The sequence below is a fragment of the Tiliqua scincoides genome, chromosome 4, assembly GCF_035046505.1.
Source record: "Tiliqua scincoides isolate rTilSci1 chromosome 4, rTilSci1.hap2, whole genome shotgun sequence".
Lineage (NCBI taxonomy): Eukaryota > Metazoa > Chordata > Lepidosauria > Squamata > Scincidae > Tiliqua > Tiliqua scincoides.
The window spans coordinates 197,350,511-197,361,160 of NC_089824.1; the positions used below are offsets into that span (position 1 = coordinate 197,350,511).

The 10,650-nt window shown below is 44.9% G+C and overlaps 1 pseudogene; it reads right to left on the reverse strand.

Moving 5' to 3' along the window:
• Nucleotides 1–8,702: 8,702 nt before the first annotated feature.
• On the reverse strand, nucleotides 8,703–8,816 carry LOC136650465 (5S ribosomal RNA; annotated as a pseudogene).
• Nucleotides 8,817–10,650: the final 1,834 nt, after the last annotated feature.

Sequence of the window (10,650 nt, forward strand, 5' to 3'; positions counted from 1 at the left end):
AGGAACTAATACCTAAATACAATTTTTAGGAATCCTCCTGTATGAATTTTCCTAATTCTCCTTACATCTTTATTTAGGCCCAGTAACTGAAAAGATAAGACACATCCCCCCCCCCCCCAAAAAAAATAAAAAAATAAAAAAATAAAAGCTGGGGAAGTAATAGAGGGAACATGCAGTGCAGTTCTAAACATGTACCTTGAGAATTAAATCCACGGTGTCCAATTGGGCTTACTCCCAAGTAAATGTGAATAGGATTGCAGCTTAGGAAATTCACTTCATGAACATGTCAGAAAGCCATGAAAGGTTCCTCAAAGCAGTGCACCTTTAGGATTGGAAATAATGAGTTAGATGGCAGGTATACTGACATGAGGAAAGCAAAGCAGAACTATATATTTCTGTAGATGGTCTACCATACTGTGGCTTCTTCAGATGTGAGTTCCAAACCAGAGCAGTGGTGATAAAAGAAGTATAGGCTTGAAGATTTGTTAGAGAAGTGGCACATTGCTTGATGAGTTCAACTAAAAGCATGTCTTGAAGAGCACAGCCCAGTGGCACAGCTACAGAGGGGTGGTGCGCTGTGGTAAGTACTGCAAGCACCACAAAGCACCATGCAAACAGCCCCTTTCACTTGCTGACAGAGATTTTCTGGACAGTGTCGGCAACGCGTAGGTGCAGTTGCGCATTGCTGTTGCTGCCCAGAATGGCTTTGAGAGTGAGTGGGAGGGGCCCCTTACACAACTCCTTGCAGCAGCTACAGTACTTACCACACTGCCCCCTGTAGCTACACCACTACAGCCCAAATCGGTACACTACAAACTATAACTATCAACAAGTGGGAAACCCTGGCCTCTGAGCGGCCCGCTTGGAGGCAGGCTGTGCAGCATGGCCTTTCCCAGTTTGAAGAGACACTTGGCCAACAGTCTGAGGCTAAGAGGCAAAGAAGGAAGGCCCATAGCCAGGGAAACAGACCAGGAACAGACTGCACTTGCTCCCATTGTGGAAGGGATTGTCACTCCCAAATTGGCCTTTTCAGCCACACTAGACGCTGTTCCAGAACCACCTTTCAGAGCGCGATACCATAGTCTTTCAAGACTGAAGGTTGCCTACTATAGCCCAAATATAATAAAGTTTAGCCATGAATTGCGTGCAACTTCTGTGCTGACTGGTTGGCAGCACTTCAACCTTCCCAGTGCTGGGAAATAATGATATTTCAGGGGTGTCTCTCCAATATGTATTCGCTGTGAGAAATTAACCAGGTGAAAGTTTTCCCATCACTATATCTTTGTGGCAGGAATAAGCCTTATCTGCTTAATGTCTTCATGTCGTGCTGCTGTTAAAGGCATACGGCCAGTTAAAAAAAACAATTGGCAATCCTATCTGCCTGTGACTTGCTTAGTAACCCATGTTGCAAAACCACAATAGTAGAGTTCCTCCTAATTATTTACTCTTATATGCTGGCAAAGCAAGTTTTAGACTGAAGGGGAGAGCAAAAGAGACTCGCCAGCTGATTGACTATCAATGTCAATTCTGGTGGGGGGGGGGGCTTCTGAAGGCCCATATCTGGCTCATCCATGAGGCAGGCTGAGGTGGCTGTTTCAGGCAGCATATTGTCAGAGAGTACCCACCTCTCACTACCTCCTCCCCCCCCTCTGTTCTACTTCCTCCTGCTTCTTGGATTGGAAAAAGGAGAAAGACCAGAAGAGAAAATATGGAAAAAAAGAAGAGTGATGGGCTAGAGAGTCTCTCCCTTCCTTTTCCAGTCCAGGAAGGTCCCTCTTCCTTTTCAATTTCCTTTTTCCCTCTTCCAATCAAACATTTTCCAAGCCAGGGAGTGGAAGGAGGAAAAAGAACAGCAGAGGCAAGTAGGTAGACAGAGATGGGTGCCCCCCTCCCATCTTCTGCCTGAGATGATGACTTCAGTTGGCCTCATGGATGAGCTGTTCCTAAATCAGAATAATGAACAGGTGAGCAGTGGAGGTATTGCGGTTGCCACTGCAGAACAGGTTTAGTTTTGAGCAACAATTTGTGGGAGCATGAAAAGACACTGATGGGGCATCCTGAGCAGCAGAGACAGATGCCTGCATTTAGAAATGCAACCACTGCCATGCCTTGCTTTTAATTGGCTGCTGGTCTTTTGCATGTGCAGAAAGCAAAGCAAAGATGTCGGACGGAAATAACATTGTTCCCTGGTGTTTTTCTGCGGTGGTTTATGGGCCCTGATAATTGCCCGGTGATGCAGTCCACTGATTCCAGGCTTGAGTATATCCTTTGGATTGGGCTTAGCATCTGTGAAATTCTCTCTACTTTGTTCTGAAGGAAAAGAAGAGCAGTGGATTGAGAAATGCAGCCAACTGAATACCAGAAACAAGACCATATTTTAAAAAATCCAAAAGGAAAAAACAGGTTCGAAATATTTAACTCAGTGTCTTAAAACATGGTGTAGATGATATAGTGGTGCTCAGAGACAGTGTGGGGGAGCCGAGGCAATCCTTCTGTTCCAAGCTAGCCAAATTTATTCTAGCAAAAACAAAACCAACACAAAGCCTGAAGATATCGGGGGATTAGTCTCTTAAATTAAACTTTCTGGAGCCTCTCTCACTTTGAAATATATCTATTTTTCCACTCTTAAGTGGGAGGAATATGATATAATATCAGACGTCTTCTATCTCTTGGAGAAGAACACGCCACACAAAGTGTTTCTTTGACAGTAAATAACCAGTTCTCAGAGCCCATCCTGTGCCTTCAAGAACTGCTACAGGCAAGCTTTACAACATGATGTATGTCTTGTGCAATTGTTCTATCATACAAGGTCCATCCTGGTTTTGTCCCAGGACCAATATAGGTGCCATTACTTTGGGAATATCTTCAGTGAAAATATGAAGCTGTCTCTTTGGACCATCTAGCCAAATACATTCTCATTTGACTGTCAGGAAGTTCTTTGGACCAAAACTTTCCTCGACCTGCTATCTGAGGTCATTCTAACTGGAGTTATCAGGGATACTACTACTACTACTACTACTACTACTACTACTACTAATAATAATAATAATAATAATAACAACAACAACTTTATTTATACCCTGCCCTTCTCCCCAAAGGGACCCAAGGCGGATTGGAACTTTAACCTTGTGAGTGCACTCTCCCATTTTCTATTCAAAATTCTCTTGTGATTTTGATACGAAAAACAAGAAACTAGTAACTTCCAATCCAATGCAGTGCATACTGGCTTACCGTAAGGCACATTTGTGGCTATCAGTACTGGTGGAGCGCCAGTGCTGGCCCAGCGCTGGCTGGCGCTCAGCTAGTGCCAGTTCAGCACCAGAACTCTGCTGCTCAGCAGTTGTGTGGACTGCTGGGCACCAGAGTGGTAGTGGGGGCGTGGGGGAAAGCAGGGAGGAGGCATTCTGGGGTGGGGGAGGTGGAGGGAAGGTGGGGAGAGGGCAGGGTGGGAAGGAGGGAGGCATGGGCAGGAGACAGCCCAACACAGAGGCTCTTTATTCCATGCCTACCTGTGAATTGAGTGCCGAATGCCAACCCTTGAATCGAATGCCGACCTTTGAATTGCCATAGAATCGAGTAACCTCACTGCGGGGCTACTTGTTTTACTCCAGGGGACGAAAGTCCCCTTCTTCTGAGGAGGTGGTGGCAGTAGCTGCCTGGGGCGCACTGGATGCAGCAGTAGCCATTTTTGGCGCCGCTGTAGTCCCGTGCACCGGGCATCTCAGGATTGGGCTGTTGGTGACCTTAGAAATTGTCTAGGCCATGGGAACATCAGTGGTCTTCCAATCTGTTGGGTTTCACCTGCAGACAGTACAACTAAACAAGCTGGTTCTTCCATGTTGGGCTTTTACCACAACTGAGACATTTTGTAGAACAGGCTTTAAATAGGTAGTAGCAGTAAAGGTTTTTGGCCGTCTTTTTGAGGTGCTAATTCATACAACCTGATGCTTCTCTTCTTGCGAGGCTTTGAGCTTCTCAATCCTTCCCACACATTCCTGATGAAGTTGGGTCTGAGCCTAGGTTTTCATTTGGTGGTGAGGGATGAGCTCCAGTCTCATCAACTGAAAGAAGAAGTATTTCCAGAATTCTCTTGGTGTAGAACAAGAATTCTAGAACAAGAAAAAAAAAAATCCTAGAATTGTAGAACAAGAATGGTGTAGAATTCTGTTGGTGTAGAACAACCATTTCATGGTTCTCTCTATATGGAGACTCAGGGCAATAGGCAAGGGATCCTAGCAAATGGAGAGACAGAGGTTCCTATTGTTATCCAAGATGTTATTATTAAATTATGGAATGACATGCTTCCTCACCCCACACTATCCCCAAAAATTATTTTTGGAGAAACAGATTTGCAGTTCAGTGCAACATATTTATGTAGGAAACGCATAGGCCTTTTCCAATTTTGCACAGCCATATGAGATCAGTGAACCTAAGTCATACTAATAACTAACTAAAACCTAGGATGCAACCCTTTAGAAGCAATTTTTTTGGCTGGTTGTTTTTAATTTTTTTTTTTTTAAACAAAACCTGGGTTTAGTAAAGTATTTGCTCACTGTTGCACTGCGTCCTGGGTTTTGTAGTTTTAAGGCTGCATAAGCAGCCAGTATTGTTTATGTGTCTTTTTTCTCAGTGTGATGATTTTATTTATTGTGAGTGAGGGCTTTGGAAAGAGAGGGGAAGGCTGTTCATTTTTTTTTTTACTTCACTAATGCAGAGTACAATAACTTGTGTACATGTGAACAGCTATATTACTGCTGGCATGTGCTGAAGCTTCATTCAGTTAGAGAAGACAAGATTTATGCCAGGTGTTGAGAAGTCCTGCTGAAACTTCAAACTCTTCCCATAATTTCCGTCACAAGGAGAAAAGTAAATAAGGGTCTTTGTACCGCTCAGCATTTATAAAGTGCTGAAATGTGTGAATCAGAAAGGGTAGGCATCCGTTCGAAGTGCTATACAGTAGTTGGGGGCCAATATAAGTTATATGCACTCATTACAAAAGAATTCTCAAGTAACTTCCACAGATATCCGGTTCAGATCAACTTATAACATAACGGGAGCGAAACAGCTAAGAGGCTCATGGGAATGCTGACACAGGAACTGAGCCATCTTCTGAAACCAGCGCAAAAGCAGCCACTGAAGGGTTAATCATCCCCCACTGCCTATGAAATAACAACAAGCTCTTGGCAACTTTCCCCCCCTTGCTTTATATAACACTTCCAAGCAATGAAGCTTGTATCTCCTCGTAATGCTTTTAATTTGTGTTCTGTTGGGGAGAGGCCAAGATTTAATTGAAATCATTATAGTTTCTTTGCTTGAAGTAGCTGAGGGCTTGTAGTGGGACTGGAGGAGGTTACTTTGGAATAATTAAAAGAAATACATAAGGTCATCATTGGGACCTGAGCTATTCCAGATGCCAGGTTTGCAAATGCGGGGGGGGGGGGAGGGGAGTTGAGGTTAGATTTAATGACAACTCCTCTTAAACAGAATTCTTGAATGGCTACTTTTGTATATTATTTTTTAAATTTAGCCTTGTCTTCCTCTCACACACCTAGGAAAATGAACTTTGTTTCTATTCTCTGTGTTTTATTAAAACAAAAGTACTGAGAGCTCAACTAGATGCGTGTGAAACTAAAGTTCTGTAAATGAACTTCAGGGTTTCCCCCCCCCTCCTTTTCCAAAAGGTAGTATTTGGGGTCATTATCAGGGCTGTAACATGGGGAATGAAGGTTTTAATTGTTATACCTGCACTGATTCCTCAACTGAATTCATGTCCTGAAGCAGTTAGTAATTGCAGAAGGTGAAACGTATGGGTGCAGTTTTGGTACTTGTGGGTTTCCCTCTTGATAGCTCATAGGGTCTTCAGGAGAGGTGAGAAATTAGGATTGGGGCTGTGGCAGCAGTAGAAAGGCTTACAACCATTTCTCCCACACTGTGGCCCTGATCCAAATCCCCCCCAGCTGCTTTATGAAAAAGAAAAAGGCTTCAGGAATCCTGATCGTGGCCTTTTGGCTAGTTAGTTAGTTAGTTGGCAACCTTCAGTCTCAAAAGACTATGGTATCGCGCTCTGAAAGGTGGTTCTGGAACAGCGTCTAGTGTGGCTGAAAAGGCCGATTCGGGAGTGACAATCCCTTCCACAACGGGAGCAAGTGCAGTCTGTCCCTGGTCTGTCTCCCTGGCTATGGGCCTTCCTTCTTTGCCTCTTTGCCTCAGTCTGTTGGACAAGTGTCTCTTCAAACTGGGAAAGGCCATGCTGCACAGCCTGCCTCCAAGCGGGTCGCTCAGAGGCCAGGGTTTCCCACTTGTTGAGGTCCACTCCTAAGGCCTTCAGATCCCTCTTGCAGATGTCCTTGTATCGCAGCTGTGGTCTACCTGTAGGGCGCTTTCCTTGCACGAGTTCTCCATAGAGGAGATCCTTTGGGATCCGGCCATCATCCATTCTCACGACATGACCGAGCCAACGCAGGCGTCTCTGTTTCAGCACTGCATACATGCTAGGGATTCCAGCATGTTCCAGGACTGTGTTGTTTGAAACTTTGTCCTGCCAGGTGATGCCGAGAATACGTCGGAGGCAGCGCATGTGGAAAGCATTCAGTTTCCTCTCCTGTTGTGAGTGAAGAATCCACGACTCGCTGCAGTACAGAAGTGTACTCAGGACGCAAGCTCTGTAGACCTGGATCTTGGTATGTTCTGTCAGCTTCTTGTTGGACCAGACTCTCTTTGTGAGTCTGGAAAACGTGGTAGCTGCTTTACCGATGCGTTTGTTTAGCTCGGTATCGAGAGAAAGAGTGTCGGAGATCGTTGAGCCAAGGTACACAAAGTCATGGACAACCTCCAAAGCAAAAGGCCAATTTAGATTAGCCTACCTATGTAAACTGCCTTGAAGGCTGTGTAAAAACAGAGAAAAGTGGTATATAAATACCTATGGATGGATGTATTCCGCATGGAAGTGGAACTCTTCTTCCCAGCTAAGCTCATGGCTTCTTTCCCCTGAGTAAGGGCACAGGTTGGCTATTTTGCCTGCAAACACTGGAGAAGCTCTGTGTCGGGCTTTTTAGCCTGACATGGATGATAGGAACTGGTGGGGGAGGCCTCCGCTGGTCCCACCCCCCTCCCGGCAAGTTCTTCCCCCAGTCCTTCCCCCGTCCTGGAACATGCCCCTCTGCCCCAAAGGACTACACTGCCACCTGGCAGTCTTACCTTCAGCGGCTTACCTCTGGAGAGAGTTTGAGAGCCACTAAGTTCTTGCATGGGCGGGAGGGGGGAGGGAGCAGGGGCAGGGGAAGGCAGCGGTGCGATCGCCAGGATCGCGCCACTCAGGGGTGCTGCAGGGGCTTGGGTACACGTACCCAAGCCCCTGCAGCCTCCTGGGGTGCAGGGAGCCTGGCGCGACCTGCAGCAGGGCTCCCCGTCATGCCGGGCTCCCCGCACCCCCAGGAGGCTGCAGGGGCTTCGGTACGTGTACCCAAGCCCCTGCAGCCCCCCCCGAGTGGCGCAATCCTGGCGATCGCGTCACTGCCTCCTCCCTGCCTCCAGGCTGCCCCTGCCCCTTAAGGGGGCAGTGACCAGGGCCTGCAGGCTGGGGGGTCGTGACGCCCCAGTTTGAAAAGCCCTGTCTGGGAATAAAAGAGACGCAGTTATTTACAGACCAAGATCCAAGGCACAAACGTTGTTTAAAAGACACTGAATTAGTATACCTTTCTGTTGCAGTTCGAGGGTGGCAGTCATTTGTGAAAACTGGTCTGCTAGTTTGGAAACAACAAATGGTTTGTATAAAACAGATTTTTTCCTTGCTGACTTTCCATTCCTAAACTTGAATACAAACTCCCACAGCAGACTTCTTTGAAAGAATTAACTTACAGTGAATACTAAAGATTTAGGGAATTGAAAGTAAACTTGTGACCCCAGGAATATAAGGTGGTTTGGTTTTCAGGAGAATTAGTCTAGCTGGGCTAATGGGTGCCAATAAGGACTGTAAGCTTTGTGTCAAGGACTTAATCTTTTAATTAACCGCTGAGTGAAAAGTAGCTTGGGAAATGCAATAAGTCAGATTCAGGTCAGATGAAGCAGAATAATATGGGGGCTTTGGAGAATTAACATACTAGGGAAATACAAACTGAAACATACAGAACTTTTATTATCATGTTGGCAGTAAAATTGAAGTAATACAGCTCGGTTTTCTTAAGAATCACACCTGGTTCTGCTGGCTACTAAAGGGGATATTTTTTTTTTTTTTTGGGGGGGGGGTAGTATATTCTATTCTGTGTATATTTAGTAGCATAAATTGTGAACCACCAAGTGGAACATAGCAAACCAGACATATGTTGTGGCCCTCCAGATACTTGAGCTGTGCAAAAACATATGTTTGCAGTCCGTAGCAGGCAGCAAAATCAGAAGATCTTATTAGTCCCTCACAGGGTGCTGTTATTGGCTGCTAGATGCATTCCGTTTGGGGGATCGGAAATTGTGGTCCACTGATACAGCATGTGTTCACATGGTAGACAGAAGCCTATTTCTACATGATACTGAAACAATTTAAACTTGGAGTAATGCAATTTTTATATTGGACACATTTTGTGTACAGGCATCCCCCCATAGCCATGGTTTCACTTACCAGCACATCTCAAATTCTCTTCTCCATTGCACTGATGTGCAATGTGGAGAAGCATGGTTGGCAACTTTCAGTCTCGAAAGACTATGGTATAAGCCTACAGCACCTGGTATTCCCAGGCGGTCTCCCATCCAAGTACTAACCAGGCCTTACCCTGCTTAGCTTCCGAGATCAGACGAGATTGGGCATGTGCAGGGTAACAGTTGGCTTCCTCCAAACTTGGTAAAGAAAAATGAAAGTCACCATCACTCTTCAGTGGGAGAGGAGAGGGTCAGAGCACAATTATATTAATTCATTTAGGGTCCAATCCTATTTGGTTTTCCAGCACTGATGCAGCTGTGCCAACGGGGCATATGCTGCTTCCTGTGGTGGTGGGGCAGTCACGGAGGCCTCCTCAAGGTAAGGGGTTGTTCCCTTATGAAGGGGCTGCATTGTGGCTGCATTGCCATAGAAAGTTGGACAGGATTGGGCCTTAAGTGTATGTAACTATGCCACTGTTAGGGATCTCAAATTCCATTTCTAACAAACACACATTTTATATACAGGCATCCACTCAAATCCATGGGTCCCATATCCGTGATTTGACTTATCCGCATCAAATTCCCTCCCTGCTGTGCTCATTGCTCAGCTCTCTTCATTTGCTAATACTTTGCAAAAGGAAGTTTTTCCTTTTTTCACTTTGGAACAGGAAACAGACAGTGAGAATCTAGACTCATAGCTACTAGAGGAACACTATAAAAGAGGTGAAGTGAGAATGCTAACAGGAAGACTTCTGTTGTCCTCTTCCTGTTAGTGTTCAAGAATGCAGAAATAAAATGGAACAGTTAAGAGAAAATATGCTCTTGATGAGCGCAAAGATAGCACATCTCCCCATGGACAAGATGTGCACATTCTCTTTCAGATTAATAGGGCAAGCTAGAGACAGGAAGCTCCCTCTCTTCCTTTATCATACATGAAGATGTCTTTGCCTTGAAACCCCAGAAGCATTGAATGAAAGAGTGAAATTGACAAGAGGATTCACTGCATTTGCCTTGACATTAGTAAGTATCAGCTCACATGAAAGTACTGGCTTTACAGGTGATAGTGGGTGTTTTTATGTGAGCTGGTACATAGAACTTATATGTTCATTCCTACTTAACGTGCCTGACCATACCTCATCCAGATTTTCTTTAAAAGGGGAGGGTGACAGCAGCCTAAAGTGCTCCCCTTCAGCAAGGTTGCATTCTCCCCATTTTGAATGGCCAAGAAGGATATAACACTATTGACTTTAGACTGTGACTTGTAGGACTGATTTGAGCTGACAATCTGGATAAGCCCTCAGAGCCAGCAAAATAAACCTCGAGAAGCTGATATGGAAATTTGCTGGGAAAGGCATGCAAAATTAGTTTCAGGGAGATGAGAAGAAAGCTTAACTATCAAATATTGCCGTACACAGATTAACAGGTAGCAAATTAAATGTTATGAGGTATTGATATCATGAAATGTTATGAGGTATTGAGCAGTCGAATTGGCAAGCGTATTGTGTGGGGAAAGCATCTCAAATGGAGGACCAGGGGCCTCACCTACAACAATGCATTAAATGCTGCCTTTTAAAAGTTCCTAAGTGAGCCAGTGAGCCAGCCGTGCCCAAGGGCCAGATCTGCTGCAGTTAAAGGAAAATGTTTCCTTTGGATCCAGCCTCTTAGGGCCATTGAATTTCTAATATATTTAGCATAACACGAATGGCTGAAGACTGTGATTCTCGGGGAAAGACCAGTGGTAGTAATATGATCTCTCAAATTCTAAACAGACTCTCCTGAGTGCAATCTTTTTCCAAAACAGTGTTGTTAAGGTGGCGAAACTCTGATATTGTCTTTCTAGCATTTGTCTTATGTTTTTATATCTTTAGAACTCCAACGGAGGATGTGCTGTTATGCTCCTAGTTTTAATATGCCCGTAGGGAAGGCAAAGCACTGATGTTAGAAGACTTCCTAAGCTTTCTACCAATTTTTGAAAAAGCCTAACTCAAACAGAAAGACATGTCTTCAGTCATCAGGTCACAC